At 37.5% G+C, this 21156-nt stretch overlaps 1 protein-coding gene across 1 annotated transcript in view; it reads right to left on the minus strand.

Annotated features, from left to right (window-relative positions):
• Positions 1-21156, minus strand: part of NTNG1 (netrin G1) — a 154179-nt gene that overhangs the window by 114068 nt on the left and 18955 nt on the right. The gene's annotated exons all lie outside the window — the stretch shown is intronic.

Below are 21156 nucleotides of genomic sequence, written 5' to 3' on the forward strand. Positions count from 1 at the left end.
AAACAGAAAACTACCTTAGGTGAATTGTCTGAAGCAGCTGCCTGTTCTATAAATGATAGTGCTTGCTCTTTTGCCCAAGTTTCTTTTTCTTTTTGCTTCTCATTTCCTTTCTCTCTCTCTGCTTTCCGTTGATTGATAATAGAAAAGATTGGTGTTTTTTTTTCCTTGCTTTTACATGCCATTTCAAAACATCTGAAATCTAGAAATAGTAAAAAGCCTAGAGAAAAAAAAAAAAAAGATTAAAATTGGTACAGTATATGCAGTGGCCAGCAAGCTGACCCAAAACTTCAGGGAACAAGTTCATGCAGATGTCAACTTAAAGTTCAGATGGATCAGCATTTAAAGAAAATTTTCTGCAGAGTTTTTAGAGAGAGAGATAAAAAGAAGGCATTGTCCCTGGAAGAAAGAGTTCAAGCTTCTTTTGGTCATGAAATCCTTTCTGCAGCTTAGCTTTGCTGGAAAAGATATTCACATATCTAGATTTTTTTCTTTTTGGAACTTTTTCTATTAGAAATGATTTATTAAGGAAAATCAGTGGGAAATTCTGCTAACTGATGGTTTTCCCTCTGAAGAATGGATCACTTCTCCTGATTTGTTACCAAATAACATACCCAGTAAAAATTATGAGCTAGGTTCCATCACAACGAATAGAGGCACAAAGCTCATTGCATTCTGGTCAGCCCCTCTTTGCTCTCTCCTTTCCCATCACTCCCCTGAAGCTAAGACTGCAAGTTCATTTAAATGCTTAGATAACCCTTAACATAGTGAGGCCTGGATCATTGGGAGTATTAGCTTTTTCTGAAAAATACTAATGTTGATAGTAAAACCAAGAGTAAACCTGTACTTATTCTGCTAAAGCCGTTGATGGTAGTCTGCATTTAACTCATGCTAATCAGAGCAGAAGGTGATCCTGAATATCTAGAAAATATAATACTGTACAAAAGATAGCTTCATGCAAACCCAAGATCTGTAGCAGTCTCTCATTCACTTCTTTAGCTCTAAGGAATCTTTGTATTTCAAACTTAGCTACAGCTATGAAGTGTAATGAAATATAATGTATACTAAAGATCTTAGCTATCAATATGCAGGAATGAAAAATGAATTTCTAATGTACAACTAAGATGTTTCCAGCGAGAATGCTTAGATATTTTAAGTGTATGCCTGTGTGTTTGGAGAAGAGACATACAGTTGCTTGATGCCCACAGCAGTTGGCACTGAACAGTTGGCAGCTTCATATCTCTCTCAGGAGAGTGCCAATTTTAAACTAGGGCTTGGTCTTATGTTTATACCTAGCAAAGAACCTGCCACAAAGATTGACAATGATGGTCAGGGAAGAGAGGTTCAATAAAGGCAGTCATGTCAAATACTATGAGAAAGAAATTTGCCTGTGCAGTTTAAGTGACTGCTCAGAAATAAGCTAAAGTTTCTGTGACAGATTCACCTGTGGATTTCCTGGGGTTTGGGAGGCTGTACCTCCTTTTGCAGAGGCTTGGGCTCCCAGGCTGCTGCCCAGGTAACAGGAGCAGTGTTGCAGCCTTTCCCAGCCCATGGGCAACAGCAGTGCTGGCAGGGTGAGTGGGGCCTCTCCCCGCCCGGTGTTGTTGCACTGGCACTCTTGTCTCTGGCCCTACTGACCAGCACACTTGTGCTGCACCCTGCAACCTCCCATGCGCGTAACTAGGGCAAAGCAACTTTCTCACTTTGCAAGGGGTGAACTAAACTTCACTGAGGGCAAGGAGAGGGGACATCTAGTTATGCCAGTGGACTGTAAGAACTTGCAACTCTGGACTAACACTGGGTGGACTGAGGCGAGATGCTGCCTCTATCATTGCCCCACTGTGGCCCAGCAGCAAAACCACTCTGGAGAAGTGTGATGCCATTTGAATGCCTGAGAGCCGGCAGGATCAGATAAACTCCTAAGGGTATAGACTTCTGTAACTCCTGTGCTCTTTGGGAAGTGCCGCTTACCAATCCTATTAGGATGGCCTAGCCTCTCCAGCAGGCCTTCCTCAATGTTTGCAAGGTCAAAACTCTACCTACAGCTTTTGATAAAATGTCTATGTTGGAATATTTAAATGATTAGAAAAATTAACTGCAATGAAAGTAAGTTTTGAGGTTTCAGCATTTCCCTATATGCTGAGATATTAGCAATTTATTACTGGATTGAACCAGAAAATAAAAGGACTAGGTACTTATCTGAAAAGTACTGAAGACTAAGAGTTCTAATGCAATTATTTCTGTGAAAAGGAAAACGTATATATCACAATGAAAAGCACATTAGATTATAATGAAAAATATTCACTAATCATGCCCACAAACAAAACAAAACAAAAACATGACTGAATCTATCCTTATAATTTTTATGTGAAAGATATTTTTATTGCCACACAATTTAGAGACACATATTCCCTTCCTAAAGCTAGGAAAGGGTAAACTTTTTTTGTAAATCATCAGTGTTGACCTGATGCAGATAAATATAAATTAAATATAAATGTCTAAGGTGGCTGAATATTCTGAACACATGAATGCAAGTCTGTATCATAGATCTGTTGATAATCCAAACTTCAGATATTTGTATATTTTTTTAAATGAACAGTTCACATAATGTTTAGACACCTAAAATGAAGATCAGTAAAGCCTTTCTACTACAGATGTTTCTGACCAATACTGTATTATGAAAAGCCAAAAACCAAGGACAATGCATTCCTTACATGTGTAATAGCAGTTAACATGTGCAGTACAAATAAATCTGTTATTTACTAGGCACCTTGCTAAACATCATCAGCCAAAAAGATCTTATCAGCAAAAATTCTTTAACACCAAGCTGCTTTTCTCACAGCTAAAGTATTCACTGGTTTTGCCAGACTTTACAGTGAAAACTTGAAAATGTGCAGGACTGCACACTAGCTCTCCACAAATGATCAAACAGAAGTAGCTTGTGCTGATCATTTAAGCTGCTGGCATAGTCTTAACCTTTTCAGCAACAGCTGTGAAAATATGTTTTTTTAGAGCTGAAAAAAGAACCACAGATTTTTTTTTTTCCCTTCAAAAAGTTCCAGAAACAGTAATATGACCTTTTGTGGAATGGTATAGAAAACTAGAGAGATAATGGGTCATTTGAAACAATGAATCAATGGGTGAAACTGAAACAGAATTTTTAAGTGAAAAAAATCTCTTATATAATCCATCACCCTGATAAAATTTGCACTTGCTGTATTAGGGAATAAATGGGATATCATTCTGTGGTAAGAAAGTGACAGTAGTGCGAACTGTAGTCTTTAATGGGGACACACAATTAAGTATATTTTGAGCTCAGCAATTTACATAAGCTAAGAACTTAATCCTTTATGTACATGACTTCACAACAACAGTGAAAACAATGAAGCAAAAGAAGAAATCATCTAGTCACCACTGGTCTCCTGTTCTGAATGAAAAAGAAATAAATGGAAAATACTTTAAACATGAAGTAAACCAGCTGGTATAAACTTTTCCTGTTTATTAATTGCTTTCCATTAATACTTTAATAGTTTAATAGTATATAAGTACTATGTGATTGCCTTTGTGAATTAATGATAAAAAGGTGCTTTTCTGCACATTTTGTTCAGACTTCAGCTGTACAGCACTGAACAGGTATAACCTAGAGTCTTCTGCAAACTGTGGCTTTACAAGGGAGAGTAAAGGGACAGAAACTTTCGAGAATTTGAAGCTTGGTTCTAATTACATGCAGGACACACTTTGCTCTTATGGACTTGTTTGAGTCACTGCAACATTATTTTTCTGCTTACCTATTTTTTGGTCAAGTTAGAGATTCTGATGGTTATGAAGAATATGCTTGTTACTCCTCTGTGATATTCTCTCAATTTAAGACCTGTTTTAGGAACTGTATATAATACTGTTGAGGCTTTTAAAGCATGGTTTATAGAATTTAGTGGGAATTTTAAGAGAAATATTGAAGATAATCAGAGCTGGATTAATGCATAGTGTCGTGGACTGCAGGTATTAGTCATATGATTACATGAAAACCGTAAGAGTTAATTTTGTAAAATATCTATATATTATAGGTACAAAGAATCAGCTACAAAAGTAAAGGGATTATTTGAATGGTGGAAGAATCTGAGCCTCAACAAGAGGGAAGTAGCAAAGATGCTTCTCACTGAAGCCTCAACTCCAAAGTCATTGTGCTGTCCTCTGCTGAGCTAGGTGAGCCCAGGAAAAGACAGCACAGGAGCCTGCTCTTCACCCAGTAAAGAAGCTACAACCCCACCACTAGGTCTGACGTATGTTTGGGGCAGAAAGAGAAGAAAGTGACTGCTATTCCTGTCTTGGTGTGCAGATTATAGGGGAAAGAATTTCAGATAAGATGTAGGTGCATCCTGTACCAAAGAACTTGGATAAAGCCTTTTGTCCTGCACTCAAGAGTGACTTATTCTCTACATCTACAGATGAATGCAGCTGAGTGTTCTACTTAATGTTTTATCATGTACTAAAAGAAAATGAAATTCCCTATGGGGATTCTGCCTTTCATTTCAGTGGAGCCCAGATCACCATTTTTTTCCCAAAAGATGCAATTTCCATATAGATAATCATTGTTACTATAATTCAAAATTTCTGGTTTTCTGCTTGGAAGTCTCAGTTAAGACTGAAGCCTTATTATGTCTGTACAGATCCATTTAGCACTGCAGAGATAGAATCATAAAGCAGCAGTGAGAAATTCAATCCTGTCATACCCGAGAGAAGGGAAAATACTGTGTGGTTTCCTGAAAGCACTTTGCAATCTAGCAAGAACCAAGAAAAATGAAAATTCTAGCCACCCAGTGATGATGCAATTCAGTTGTGAAGCTGAAATCAGAAGTCTCAAGAAATCTTAAAGTAATGAAAAGCAAGATATACCTGAATCTAATATTCTTGTGAATTGTAATTTCTTACTCCAAGGGCTATATTCTATCTTGTGAGGTTTCTATTACATTTTTTTCACAGTCACTTAATCATCCATAGTGGAAAAAAAGTATTAATTTGAAAATTCATATTCAATTTTAAAATGCACAAAGCCCCAAAGTGTGTTAGTGTTTTTGAAATACATGTATTTATTTTTTTGCCTAACTCCCTTTAAGCAATTGCAGTTTGACATTACTTTAATAGCTGACAGCCAATGTCTAACTGGAAAGTTCAGGAAGAAGAACTAATAAATAAATATGGGGAAAAAATATTTGATTTCTTTCAAACTAATATTTAGGTATATATTTTTATATATTATATAAAACATTTCAGTATTAAAAAGATTTCAGATCTTTTTACACCTCCCATATTAAAATATATGTCCGAATATATTAAATAAAATATAGAGCTTTTCATTATTAAGGTGTTGACCATAGTAAATTGCATAAAGAATGACTCTAATATGCTATTCTTTTCTTACCTCAAGATCAAAAGATGCATCTATTAAAAATGACTAGTTCCCACACTAAGGAGAAGTTCTCTGTACAGTCTTGTAGCTGTCATCTTCCAGCAAAGCCACAGTCATTTGGGAATCAGAAATACTTTATGTTTTTAAAATCTGTAAGACTCCATTATGAAAAGAAGTCATAGCCAGTAACATTCTTAGAAAAATCTCAAAGCTAGTATTCTTTTTTAAATGCTGAAAAAAATACAATTCATAATAATAAAACTTCTCAAATGTAGTGCACATTTTGTTGTTTCTTACGGTGGCATTCTTAAACAAATATATAAAACATCTTCCAGATTAACTTATTCTTGATTATTTGAGTCAGTTTTAGCCAATTACTGTTAAAGATAAAAAACAAAATTGCTGTGTATAAAATTAAAAGATTAATGTATTTTTTCTCTGTTTTTCCCCCCTGTTTTATCATCTACACATAGGACAATACTTGGATGTAGTCCGTTTCATTGCTGCCAGTGCAGGTTTGAACACTGGTTACTCAGCCCTCTTTTGGGGAGTGTCAGAAGTGTACACAAGAGAAATGAAAGCCAAGAAAAAAAGGCATCATGGAAACTGCTGGGAGAATTAAGCAGGCATGGCAGCTGGAACTATTTTTGCCTTTCTAAAAGGTAATTATGTTTCAGCTTGATACTGTCACTTCAAAACAAAACAAGCTAGCATTTCTTTGAAGGAAACAATAATTTCTTAAATGAGTAGTCTTAAAGTTTATTTAGATGTTGCTTTTTCAGGAATGGAATTATTCATAGTACAGAGATAAAATGTTGAATGATGTATTGTTTGTTAACTGTAAATTGTGGAAATGCAATACCACTCTTCCAGCTCTGCCATTTGTGTAGTCGACTTGGCTGGGTTGCCAGTTCTACTGTCCAAGAATACATTAGCAATTCATCAAAAGAGCAAATGTCATTATACACAGGAAACCCAGGGAATTATTTTGCATTTGATTTCCAGTTATGATAGCATTATTATTGATTTAAATATTCTCCAGCATAACATGGGCTAGACACAACAGATCATTGTATTTTTGAACCGTCAATCACAATGATCCTGAGTTGCCCAAATACTGATGGCGTTAATAACATTGAATATAAAAAATCCTTTGGTCAGACTTCTAGCCTGTTAACTTATAAACTTTATTGAAGTTCCCAAACTAAAGCATAATTTCTGAGTATATGAGAATACAATCCTAAAATAGCTGTATAAGCTATACTATATATCAAAAAAAGCCAGGAATTCTTCATAGCAAAAATTCATTTTAGGTAAAAATCAAGAAAATGAGGAAGGAAACTTCTGTGTTGCCACTTTCAAATAAAAATCTGCATGTTAAAGTCAATATAGCAAGGTCATGTGCAATCATAAATTAAAGTCATCATGTGATTAAGACAGGACCTTCCTAGAAGCACAAGCCACTACTGCTTCCATTTTGTTAGGAGAAACAGTATGAGAGTAGCCAGCTGGAAAAGAAACATGGGAATTTTGTCTTACACTGTTAAGCGTTCTCTTTTTACTATATTTCTTAAAATGCAATTCTGAGCTTTATTTGAAGAGTAAAACTTTGAGGTTGCATCCCTATATGTACAACTGGAAGGTATTCAGTTGCCAGGGCTCCTGTGCCACTAGAAAATGATTTCTGTAAATGTCTCCAACATACACCATGTGTTTCATACCCCCATGGACATGATCTGTGGTAGACAGTGGCCACAGTATATACCTATAGCATCGACAGGGATTGGCTGCTTTGGGTTTTGCTGTTTTGGAAGCACAAGTGTAGCTGTTCATATGAAAGGTCCAAAAGAAGGAATAAGTTGCAAATGCATAAAACTGGCATTCCCTGGCTTATTGTGTTGCAGAAAACAAGGCCTCCTAGACAGCCTGCAGTGCACATGAAGAGCAAGCAACGTAAGTCATTGCCTGGCACCTGAATGTGAAAGAGACTTTGCAGCAGACTTGGCCACAAAACAATTTTGACAATGGTTAGCAAGATGTCCAGAAGAAAGATGGGGAGTTGTTTCTGCAGCTAGTGAAACACTATATTCTGTCATGGGTGGGACAAATGAGGCTAGGACTTCTGGCAATTTAAGACTGTCTATGGATTTAAATCAACACAGCTGCTGAAGGAACTGGGGGAAAGGAAAAAAAAGATCTTTCAGTTCCAGATAGGCATAGCTGAAGGGGCCTGTTGGGATGTTCCCGCAAGGCCCAGATAAAGCAGTGAGTGATGATGAGAGCTTATTCTGTTCTGCTCAGAATGCACAAGTTCTGTATTCCAGCGTTAATCTGTTTGTAATTAATATCTGATATAGAGTAGAACCGATGCTGAAAAAATTTGATCCCTGTTTCTATAAATGCCAAACAAACAAAAAAATAGAGAAGGAGCTTTGTTCAGATAAATGCACCCAGCCAAAACCAACAGACTCGAAAAGCTGCTGGAGCCAGACTCTCTGACACTTCCAGCTCACTAAGGACTTTGACAYCTATTCTCCAGTGAATATAGCTAGAGGGATTGAAGTCCTTGTTCCTCCTTGGAGGTTAGTGACCCACAACAGAGCTGGCAGACTAGACTGACTCTGCCCACTTCAGTGCAAAATTAATCAGTTTAGCTGACCACACCTGTAGCTGCATTTAAGCCGAACCAGGAGACCTCAAGCTGAAGCAGATAAGTCTGTTGTCAGGAAAATGGGCAATGAACAGAAGGGGAGGCAACAGGGAGACAGGAAGAAAGGAATTTATGTCATTAAGCACTTGATGAAGATTTCAAAGCTTTGAGAGACACTTAAAATATGAGGTTCTGAGAAACTGGAAAATCTCCAGAGATGATGGCGGATAAGAACAATAGCAATAAATACTCTGTGGAACAGATTATCACATTTCCTCCTGTTTATTCATTGGATCAAACTTCAGTGTATTGAAATGTTTGCATAGCTTCAGGCTTCATTCCTGGAAGTAGTGGCTTCCATTTCACCTTCATCAACTACATCAACTACAAAAGACTGTTTGCCCAAGAAGACAGAAGATAGAAAAGGACATTTCCCACAGAAATGTGAAAAACTGCTTCCTTCCCAGTCTGTGCTAGTATAGATCCATTTTGTCAAGTTTAGCCATTGATAGGTTACAATTTTTACTCTTTTCTTTTATTCTCATGAAGCATATTACAGTGGAAAAGTTTAAGTAAACAGAACTAACTTGTTGTTGCCATGCTGGTAATCATACATAATTGCCTAATGGCTATGAAAAAATTTAGTGAGTTTATACCTAGGAAAAGCCACATATGTAGGCCAGGGAAGGAGCTGGCTGGGGACAGGTACAAACAGCATGATTTAGTTAGTTGTTAAGCTTTAGTGTGTTAGTCTGAGACACGTTTCTTTATGGATTTGGATTATTATTGTATAAAATATGTACTTTGTAAAAATGAAATTAAGATCTCTTTTACTAAGAAAACATCAGAAATCCCACTCCAGATATCCAAGGATGAAAATGGATTTTCCTCTCCTTGATTTATTTCTCAAGTCTTTTTTTCCACCWATATGTTTCTTACGTGCTACCACTCTGTTTTTAGTGTTACACTTTTATCTTTCAAAATAGAGATATTTTTCAAATCAGTAGTGTTGCAGTATGATTGCAACACTAGATTGTTACTTCTAAAAACATTAGAGGTTTAAAAATGTAGTGTACAAAAGTATTTCTCCTAATACAAAAGCATGATACTGACAGAATTTGCAATTTCCAAATAATTACATGGTATCATAATATGTCTTTCCTTTTTTCAACTCATTTTTCAGTTCACTTCTTTTCTCTCTGAGAGCAATAGTGAAAGCCTTTCCTCCTTACCTACTCAGCTTTCAGGAACGAGGTGATAATTGCATCTAGATGATTGCTCTATTGGAGACTCTCCACAAAATTACTCAATTAAGACTAGTGATGGAGGTCATCTGTCAAATAAGAACTTAAGTGAGTATGTCCAACCTAGTCTACAGGAGTTGGTAGGCTTTGATGGCTTCTGGCAGCTTCTGAGTAAGGTAAGCTTCAAATAAGGGACAGTAGAAGTAGAAGCTTCCTTATCAGTATTGGGTGCTTTCTCATCTTCTAGGATTGTGTGGATAACCAGTATGTTTACTTTTGTTTTTATGGCTACCTGTGAGAGCTGGTGTGYACTGAAAAGTGCTGCATGTGTTGGAGCATGTGTTGCTGCTAGGAGCATTCTCAGCAGGCAGTAATGTGGGATGCTAGAGGAGAAAGCTTGGCAGGGGGAAACTGTAATTAACATTGGATATTGCTTGTGCTGGTAATAAATGGAGTTGTAGAAGTGTTCTTTGTGCCCTAAATGAAAGTGCTCTGACTCCATTGTGTAATGGCAATCCCTAAGCTCCTAGAGCTAAAGGGTACTTGTGGTTTTGTTGCTGGTCCTGTACAGTGCATCTGCAGTCACTAGGGCAGGCTGCAGTGTGCTATGAGAAGCAAAGCCAAATAATAAGCCTGGCTCACATAGCTGTTGTGACAGCAGCCTTCTCAAGCTAGTAGGTATTTGGAACCTTGTTATTATTTTAATCTAAAAGTTGCTATTTACCATAGGAGTAAAAGAACTTCTAGCCAGACGCTTCTTTAAATGTCTTATTAGCAAATTGTCAGATAATTAAGTAGTCAACATTAAACAAAAGTTGCCTTACTTCTTAAAGATGTAGCTAGAGGTTGAGCTTAGTGGTAAATGCTCTACAAGAGCAAGAACCTCTTTGGCATGCCAAGCACTTTCCAAGAGGTTACAAGCACACTTCTGTAAGAGATGTAATACATCAATTGCTAAAATGGACTTTCTCAGAACAGTTTCTTCTTGGATATGATCTGAAAWTATCTCTATTGTGTTTCATTTGAAACTAATTCCTAAATGCTTTTACTTAAGCTTTGTAAAGTTTCAGTACCTACTAAACCATTTTGGAAATATTTTCCATGGTAAACCCAAGTCCAAACCTTCAAGTCAATAGAAGGTCACCAGAGACAGCACAATGTGTGTAGAACAGAAATTTTTAAAGGGGGGGAGGGGGAGAGAGAGAAAGTGTTATGCTGGGATGGAGTAAGAATAGGATAGAAAATAACACTGAAAATACTGAGATTGCATTCTATAAATCATTATTGTACTCTCATTTAAAATGTACTTTTGTTCACTTCATTTGAAATAGAATATAACAGTAAAAAATCAAAATAGGTTGATGAAGATTAAATGTCTGGGCTGACTTCTATATGAGGAATAAATGGGAGCTTGATGTTTAAGAAGAGAGAAAGATAACAGAGAAGATGCCGTATGACTTTTGTGCAAGTCATACTATTTCATTGGTGGTTGTGTGTGTGTGTTTTTTTTTTTTTTTTTTTTAATAATAAGGCAGATACATTTTAGATGTATTTTTCTGTTCACCTATTCCTATGATGATGAACTGAAAGCTTGAACACTGCAAAAGACCGTAACTATACTAAGTGGAAATGGAAGGGAGCACCATTTAGGTCAAAGGAGACTCTCTGGATTTATGTTAGTTCTTACAGAAAGCAGAATTTACTATTAAAGGAATATAAAATAGCTATTTAAAACTTAAAAAGGAAGAAAAACCCTTTGTCTCAGAAACAACTTTCTACTCACAAAAGGTCAAATTTGGTCCCAGAACAGCAGGCACGAAGCTGAATTTGGTTCTAGAAGTGTAAGACTTTCTTTCATCTCCAAGGTTTTACTGTGTTTGTTTCCCCCTCTCCCCTTTCTGACCTTCCCCCTGCTTTTAAGCTTGGGCTGAGTTGTTATTCTCACCACAGTCCCATATGCTTTAATGTGACTATCATATTTTATTTGTGCATTTTAGTCAAATGCATTAGTTGTGTATCAGAGATGACCTTGCAAGGGGTAACTTTACAAGTAGGAAAATATTACAATATCATGAAAGGAAATCTTAATAAAATGATATAAAGTTAGTATTAGAATATTAAACAAAAACCAAGAAAAACATATGTACTAATTTTAAATGGAACTCCACAATGAGTATATGTGATTCTGACAAAAACACTCTGCTTCTTGCTGCAAGTATGTTCATTGCTACAGGCATTTGCAACTGAATACAACTAGCATGTTTGACTTAGATTACTCCATATTTTATAAAACAGTTTTACATTGACATGCACAYGCTTTTTTCTCTGTAAGACAATTTTGATCAATAGCAATTGTGAGATAGAAAATAATTCAAATAGGAAAAGAAAACTAAAATTGACTAATTACTTTTCCTAACTAAGAAAGCGTAGTTAACTTGATTATCCACTACCGAGAAGTAATTTTAATTAAATCAATACCATGCAACTGCAAGAGGACTCTAAAACACTAACATACAGAAAATGAACTGTTGACACTTGGTTTGGTGTACCTTGCTACAGATGGTTACAAGACAACACAGAATCAGGCCTGTTCTTAGATATGGGGTGGAAAACAACATCCATGTGAAAATGCTGCTATCAGAAGTGTAGAACAGCTGTAGTTATTAATAACATTCAACAGAGCTGCAATTTCTTAGTGTCCCTAATTACACTGGATTTGCACAGCTTTTCTGCGAGCCTTGTGCATGGGGAAACACCATTGCTGCTGTGTCCCACGAGCACAACAGGCTTGAGGTCTCTTCCTGCTGAGCCTGTATAATGGGGCTGGCACTGCGGATGGGCTTTGCTGTGTCTGGGTGCAACGTACATCAGAGGTGCTGCTGCTCCTCTTCAGCTGTACTACTGCATGTGTGTGGGCATCTTTTTATGGTATCAGAAGCAAAAGCAGAAGAACAAATAGATGTTTTATATCCACCTCCAATGTGGAGATGCTAAATGGCCCAAACTCTGGCTTTAAAGCAGTGCTGAGAAGGAGAGTCAGAAAATGCCATCATTGCGACCTTTTTGCCTCAGGATGTGACCATGACAATTTGCACGTCCTTAGATAAACTAGTGATTATTTCAACTTAGATGACAGACTCCTGCTAAAATAAAAACAAATCAGGGGAAAAAAAAACCCTATAATATAACCAGCACCAACATGTATGAATCTGATGAAATGCTGTCCTCATAGAAGAGAACTGAGCTCCATATGCAGAAGCTGTTTCATACCTTGAATAAACACTCAAGCTATTTAAGCCACATATGGTTAAACTGAAAATTGTGTTATCTTGTTTTTAGCCTAAATAATGGACAGACCTTGGCACATGAAGCAGTCTTTGGAATTGTGCCAAATGCATGTCACTGCCTTTTTGCAGTGATGATCTGATTCTGATTAACATGCTGTGGCGCAAATGGAAAATGCTGATCTAAAGAATAATCCCATAATCTGACAGCAATTTGGTGATGAAATCTGCTAAATTAAATAGGGAAGGCCAATAACTCTTCAGAAAACACAGAACTGTCTGCTTAGTTACTTGAAAAATGTCTCAGCCTGTACCTTTTATGACACCTGGTGGGTATAACATGTCCACAGTTTTAATTAATTTTTTCTTTCATTGCACCTGCATAGCCTGAAGAAATGGAATTCTAATGAAATTACAATTAAGCATTTCTACAGGAGTCTGAAATGCACTTTGGCAATAACCAGAAAATAAGCATTTCCATGGGCTTAATCAGGGAAAGAGAGCATACTTGGAAAAATACTTCCTCACAATTATAATTATTCTAAATCCAGCCACAGTGCAAACTCCTTCCTCTCAGTTCATAAGGTATGACTTTTTTGCAGTGTCCGTTTTAATTTAAAAAGAAAATGGAGCAGGCGTTTCCCCTGGGCAAAGTGGAGTTACGGTGGAAATCTCTCTAGGCATTTTCAAAACAACACAGTATAAACGTGTACCTTTGATCTTGTTGTCCTGCACCTCTCACTTAAAATTGTGAGTCCCTTGAATTGTGAGTGAGACCCTTGAATTTATTCTGCTGAAAAACATACTTTTTATAATACAGACATGCTACTAAAATTGCTCAGCATCCTAAAATGCCAGCTCTGCAGAAAAACAGAGGGATCACAGTTCTTAGGTGAGTGTGTGACTAGTAGGAAAGAGTTGCTGTCTTGTCAAACACAGACTGAACTTTTTGCCTAATCTTTTAGAATAACACAAAAGGAAAAGGAAAGAGTTCCTTGCGTGCTTGCTCCTCTGCGGCATTCTAGAGAAGAGTCAGTCTCAAGCTGGTCTAAAGCAGATAAAACAGAGATAAAAACCTAAATACATATTTTGGATTAAAAAAAAATTACTGCAATAGTCACAATATTCAGTTATTACATTTAACCCTTCTGTAGTTCTCTTATATTGGTCTATGAAATTGTCATGCATCTTGGAAAGGAAGTGCTTTAGGGGTTGAAATCCATATGGATGACATTAAGAGAAATGAGGAAACAGGACAAATAATGGGGGAAATAAGAGAATCCAAAAAGTATATTTATATTGGAGTTGGTGGATGTAAGGATGCGGCTGTTGCCATTTGCAACTCCTTAAGCTAGGAACGCAGCGAGTGCAGGTGTAGTTTGAGTGTTCACAGCCCTGCTAAACATCACTGCAGATTAAGACAATAGAGACCCCTGGTTTAGCTAGTGCCAAGCAGAATATTTTCCATGGATCTGATCTGTAAAAACATGAACTTTCAAAACTAGTGGGGAATGGTTTGATGCTAGATGCTAAATTTTATTTTATTTTATTTTTTTTTGGTCATTAAATCTCATATTCTGTGGAGAAATACTGTGTACTAAATGTAGCCCTACTCTCTTGCAAACTCATTGACTGATAATTGTTAGCAAGTTTATATAGGCATATAAGTTGGTCTTATTTTACACAATCAAGCATGCTACACTTGCTTTATTTTTTTGCTTCAAAGGTTTAATATCTGGAAGTTACAAAACTAATGACAGATTGAAAATGTTGTCACAAGTATATAAAAATAACCTGAAAGAAAATACTGTAACCTGGCCATTCACAAAAATCCTATACAAGGATCATAGAAACCTTGTAAATTTTTGGTATGTCTAACTGTCATCATTTTTAGGAGCATTTTGGAATCTGTTTTTTCCCTATTTGTATTCCCTGTGTAACAACTTAACAACTAAGATCAGTGTAAAGCTCTCAAACATCATTGTTCATATAAAATTATTATTATAAACTCATCTAGTGGTTTGGGCTTATAATGGGAAAAGAAGAATCCACTCCAGTGCAAGCTGAGACTGCTGGACAGCTCCATGATAGGCACTGTTAAAGCATTGCTAGTAGTAACTGACTGCACCAACCAGAAACTAGCCACCAGGGGCATGTAATGCCCCAGGGCCCCCTTTTGCCACAATGTTAGCAGGGAATGCAGGTACAACAGCTGCAGCTGCTAAGTCATTTCTCTACTGCCCCACTCTCTGCAACAACTCCAGGGCAAATTAATATATCTCACTTTTCAGTGAGGTGCAGTAGGGCGAGATACTCGCTAATAGAGTGGAATCATAGCATTTGTGTCCATGCCCCTGTATGTCATGGGATAACAAAGTTCCTTACTCAATGGTGATTGCAAATGAATGAAATGTGCTTCAAAGTGGCTTTTGCACTTCAGTGAAGTCAGCAGTTCTTGTGCTAGGTGCCCATCATAATTTATTTCTGAATATATGTCAAAATGCCTAGGCTTTCCAAATCCTACAGTCTGGCGTTATTTGAGTTTTATGCTGATGTGATGCTGAGGGGTTTTAATAGACTCTACTATTATGCTTTGATCAAACAAACAAACAAACAAAAACAACAAAAAAAAACTCATGTACTCATTGCTGGCACTCCTGGTGTTGCATGGTTTGAGACTTGAGCTCTGAGGGCCCAGTAAGCTGGGACATGCAGCACTGCAGCTAGGTACAAGAGAGGCTGCTGCACACCTTAAGTCTGAAAAATCAGTTTCATATTCTTTGAAGAGTAGGTATCTGAAACTTGTACATCTAATTGCCCAGAAYAAAGCCGTGGAAAAACTGGCCATGCTGAGGCAAGAGGAAAATCACAGTGCATCTCAAAGGTGATGCCTCTCATCAGAAGTATATGAAAACTATGAATTCAACAGGTCTATTCCCTTGAGTATGTTAATTCTCTCATTGCATGTTGTCATTGACCATCCATTTTTTTTATGATAATAAAATGCTGTTCCTGAGCAACATGGGGAGGGGAAAAAAAAAAAAAAACTTTTAGCTTAAAATGGAAGGAAATCTCTCCATGGTACTGAGGAAGGAAAGAGGATTGTTGTAGGGCAAATCAGCAATGGGAATGAGACTCTAAGTTACAGAATCTGAAAACTGAAATGCAAATGAAGGAGAAAAAACAACATTGCAGGATGCCATCTGCACAGAAAGGCTTAGTGCAAGCAGTATCCACCGCACCTTTTATCTGTCAGATGAATTAATTTGGGAAGTCACACTTTGGCTATGTAGGTTTACATCATCCTTAATTGGGTGTCTGTTTTGTGGAAATAGTTTAGGTGTGCTAGAGATAGCTATAACCTCAGTAGCTTGGGTCTCAGCAGCAATATAGTTGTGGCAGCATGAGGCTCACTGTGGGCTTGCCGGGAGTGTGCCGGCTTTGCCAGGTGATTTATGGTTTCTATGCTACATCCCTATCATATTGTGCAATAGCGCCTTTCCTATCGCTCTTCACGCTTACACTCTCATTCGGGCTTTTGTTGCATCATATCTGGAGTACAGCTACAGTCTTTTTTCTGGCCTTGACGAATGTGATCTTGCCCTGTTGTAACTGTCCATGGCTGCTGTGAGGACAGGTTTTCTAGCTTGTTGCTCAAGCCCCCTCACCCTCTCGCCACCTCACCCACCACCACCAGCTCCCCTTTTGCTATCTCATCAAATGTTCTGCTTCTCATCTCTCTCAAAGCCCTTCACAGCCTATTTGCAGCCTCTCGTCATCCCTCATTTCATGTTGGGGAGGTAAACTCCTGGCTCATACCACTGGATGATGACAAGACTCCTTAGCTTGTTTAATTTTGTTACTTATTACACAAGCAACATTGTGCTTTCTTCCATGTTGCCTTTAATACTTGGGAGGAGCTAACTATAAACAGTAGTAAAATCTGATCACTCATCTCCTTAAGCTTCTCTCCATTAAAAAAAAAATCGTTTTTACAATGATGCCTCATCAAAATTTGACACTAAATATTAATGCTGTGCTCTATGATGACTCCTATCTATCATACTGACTAGTGTTGTCTCTGTTTCTTTGTGCCAATACCTGTTGTCTACTATTTAAAGTTACAGCTTGAGTTTGGGAAGGGGGGGTTATCTGGATGTTTGGACAGCATCTAGCGCAATAGGGGCTCTTACATACAAGTGCTCTTAAATTGTATGGTCATATAAATAATTATTACAATAGCAACATAGAAACAGCTCACTCAAGAATCAACCAATTACTAGTCTTGACTAAGCTTATGCAAATTATATCTCTTTAAGGGCCAATGTAGAATGTAATATTAATCCTAGGCCTGACTTCCTGTGCAGGCTCCTAATAATCTGTTGGACATTGTTACTGTTAGTTATTCTCACGCTATTTTGATGTTTGGAAAACTCTAATTTCCCTTCCAAAGATAAGTGGTAAGAGAGAGTAGAGGCATGAAAAGAGAATCTGAAAAGATCAGACTGCTTAGCTGAACAAGGAGACGCATGAGAAATGATAAGAAACACAAAGATGCACAGAAAGTACATTAAGATAATATAACAGTGTCATTAATGTTTTTGATTTACTGGAATGCTTGAGTTGTAACAGTAATCTTTTGTATTTAGCTAGTATGACAAACATAGAACCACTTCTTGGAAGCTACTACAGCAATTGTGATTTTTTTTTTTTTTGAAGAATTATGTAGAAAACCAGGAACTTCATGCTCTGAGATATCAAATACAGCCTCTAAAGTTCTAAAAATGCCTTTAATTCTTTTAAAGGTACCTAAAGTTAATGGTGAGAAAGTAAAGGAGATGAATTATGGTCTCCCATCATTTTCTCCTATTAATTTTCCTCCAAGAGAATCCTTAATCACGGTGTTCATTAGGAGTTTGCATATGAAGGACTGTAGAAGCAATCTAGTAATTTGGGAAGGATGCCAACTCATTCACGGAGCTTTTTGCGAGATGAGGCAGGAGTTTGCCTTTCATTCATGGTATGTTTCTGAAAATTCTAACAAACTTCAGCAGAAATACTTGATTTGAATGATCACAGTATACATCATAATTGAGTCATGGGATTTTTATAAGTTTTAGGGAGCACCCATATCACACATTTAATCCCTTATACAAATATTAAGTGCAATGAAAGTCATTAGAAATTGCAAATCTGCATTTACCAGAAGTAGTCTTCCAACTTTGCTTAGTGCTTTCGTTAGTGGTAAGGTACTCTAGCATGATCAGCTACCACTATACATCTTCATTTCTGGCCCTTGTAATTTTGATTAGTTCATGCATCTATAGGATTTTCATCAGTCTTTCTAGTTACACACGTGAGTCATTGTTCTACAGAAGGTCATCTTCATATTTATTACAGGAACACATCTACTGATAGCTTGGTCTACTCCAAAGAGCAAAAAGCAACACTGATTTACATGCTATGAACTCAAAAGGAACATCAGAAGAGAGTATTTTAAGCTTAAGATAAGTCTTTCCAACTAAAATTAGCTTTGTGCTTTGGATCTTTCTGAGATGTTTAGTGAGCAGTGAGCTATCCGGCTGCACGAATTCCTCTTTCACCTGTCTCCCACTTCCCCCCTCCCCCAGTTAAGTCTGAGATTTAAGTGCACACCCTAGGACTCAGGAACATTATGAGGATTTGCAATACTTTCTGAAAGACTTCCTGTCCATTAGACATTGGCTGGTTTACAAAAAGACATAAATAGCACTTTCCTCTTGTAGCAGATGTAATCGCCTTGTAATGTTGTTCGTACTGTTTGAAGGACAAYATTCATTTTATCTCAAACTCGGTGAGATGATGGCATCTCTCAGTGTAAACTGAAATATATTTGGAATTTTATTTGATTCAGCTTTCAGAATTTCACATGTGTGGGATGAACACATGAGGATCAGTTTTCTGTAATTACAGTGAGACACGTTAAGGAGTGTTGTATCCTGTAAGGTAGTCTGTACAGCAAAAGACTGAGGTTTTCATACTGTCAGGAAGCACCTAAAACTAAGTGGCTTGGCATGACCCACTAGACTGTCAATTGTATTTTAATTCTTAAAGCTTATATGAAATACAAATTCATGTTTTCAAGGATGAACATGTTGTAAAAATCGTTACCCACAATGTGGAGTGAATTTGCCTGTTTTGGTTCTCAGTTTACACTCATCACAAATTAAGAGGAGGGGGAAAGTAGTCCTACAAAGCATTTCATCTGGATTAAGATTTGAAATGGGTCTGCACATAATTTGGAACATTCTAAGGACTGCCCTGACTCATATTGGTTACATGTGTCCCAGTGCACTGGCCATCTGGAAGGGTATTACTAGGTCTGCTCCACATCCTCCTGCCTCTGGCATGGTCCCTCTCCTGAACATGCTTCTGAAATGAAGGAGGATCAAAGAACAGATGGTGCTGAACTGGCTTTGCCAATCCTTTGCCACTTAGGGAATTTTCCTGTGCTAGGAAAAATCCTCTGCTGCTTTCTTGAGGCTGCTTTCTAGCTGTGCTACATGGCCAAGGCAACGTAGGACATCCAAACCAGGGTCTAGGAACTTTGAGAGTGACTTCAGTGGATTTACTCCAAACTTACTTAGGTGAAGCTGAGGGCATGGAGAAGCCTGTGGCAGACAGAATAGATGGTTTATAATGATGAGGCAGAGCTGTTCAGTCAATGCATTAAGAATACAGGAGCAAGCCCCAAAAGAAGCAGAGGTCCACCATCTATTGAAGAGTGAAGATAAAAATAAATGTTGAACAGCTGCTCTATTCACTTTGCACTAGCCAAGGACATTTTTGAGGGGTAAATACTGTCTGGAATAATCTATTGTGCAAAAGCCTTTGGATTATCTACTGCTCTCATAATATACTTCAGAATAGCTCTTCTGAGTTGTGTAAAAGGACTGTCCAGAGCACTTTGGTTAGGAAAATAGTTAGCAAACTCATTCTACTTTTCAAAATTTGGAAAAAAAAAAAGTATTCTAATCAATTTAGGATAACCTCAGAGAGGGAGCAAGCTATTGGATGAACAATGACAAGGTGTTTCATAATTGAGGATCTGCAAACCCTTGCTGACAGCAAGATCAGCACAGCGGGACCCAGTGCTCAAGGAAAGATTTTCTAGGTCTGGCAAAAATTTTAGTGCTTTTCTAAAAGCCAGACCATAGCATCAGTTTAGACAATTTTTTATATTTGAAGGACAGCATCTGGCCTACCTGGCACACTTAGTAACTTCAAATGTGTATCTTTCAAAGCAAAAAGCACAGCAAAAGCATGTMACTCAAATTGAGAGAACTTTATATTTTGGGATGACTTATTTCTTGTTGATAATAACAATTTAAGGTAATACAGATTTTTCTGCTATGCTTCATCAAGATGCAACCTCAAAGGATATAGAGGTTTTTTAACAGAAATGCCAAAAGATCTTTAAATGTAGCCGTACTACCAGACTGTGTGATGAAGTGAAAAAATAGTTTTTGCAATAACATTAAAGACTGAACCTAGTCACTAGTTATAAATAGACAAGATTCTGAAATAGCAAGGAAATGTGAGGTAACATCTTGGTCATGTATTGCAGAATTTTTACTATTTTGTCTGTTCACAAAATAAGAAAAGAAGGCTTAGAAACTTCAGAAGGCTTTCAACAAATTCATTGCAATTAGTGGGAGTTTAATTCATGTTCCCATTCATGCGAAAAGCTCAACTGTGTCCTCKATAGGCTTGAACCGGACCCTGCCTTGTGCAGAGCTGCATCTTTCGTTGTCTCTTATAATCTCTGCTTTGTGCTTGGTGGAATTTATACTTTCTTTTCCTTTCACAAACTGTCCAAACATGACCAGGGCATGTTTCACAGAGCTGAGCTGTGTTGGTGCAGTGCCACTGTGTAGCAGCTGCCGTGGTTTGTCCTTGGGTATCGCAATACTTGACTCTGTGTTCTTGGAAAATCTGGATAGTTATCCTCCAGTGCCCAAGAATGGACAGACCATAGGGTGTATATGAACACTGAGTTTGGATGAGAGCCAGATCTGTTAGTTCCTCATTTGTGTCCACGTATTTAAGCTTCTTCCTAATAGTATTTTGACCTGGGTGGAGAAAGAGCCATATGGCATCTTCTACCACTGACAACAACTGCTGTTAGTATAATCAATGCATCACTGATGTAATAAGTTTAGATGTTTTAGATTTATCTATATGTCTCACTTGTGGCAAACTCAATTATAAGTTGCACATTAGTCAGTCCTAGAATAACTAGTCTCATTTTTGTATGACATGTACATTGTTTTTTCTGCCATAAAGCTGCTTATACATGAAAGGTCCTGACCAACCAATTCTCAAGGTTATAACCCTAACCCTTTCCACCTTCTAATCCCATCTCAGAATCACAGAATCATTGGGGCTAGAAGGCACCTCCAGAGATTACCTGGTCCAACCCCGTGCTCAAGCAGGGTCAGCTAGAACAGGTTGCCCAGGACCATATCCACTTGAGTTTTGAGCATCTCCAAGGATGGAGACTCCTTTGAATGCATTTGTCTATGACCCCTCTTC

Source organism: Rhea americana, unplaced genomic scaffold, assembly GCF_003343005.1.
Source record: "Rhea americana isolate MKP2758 unplaced genomic scaffold, rheAme1 scaffold_144, whole genome shotgun sequence".
Classification (NCBI taxonomy): domain Eukaryota; kingdom Metazoa; phylum Chordata; class Aves; order Rheiformes; family Rheidae; genus Rhea; species Rhea americana.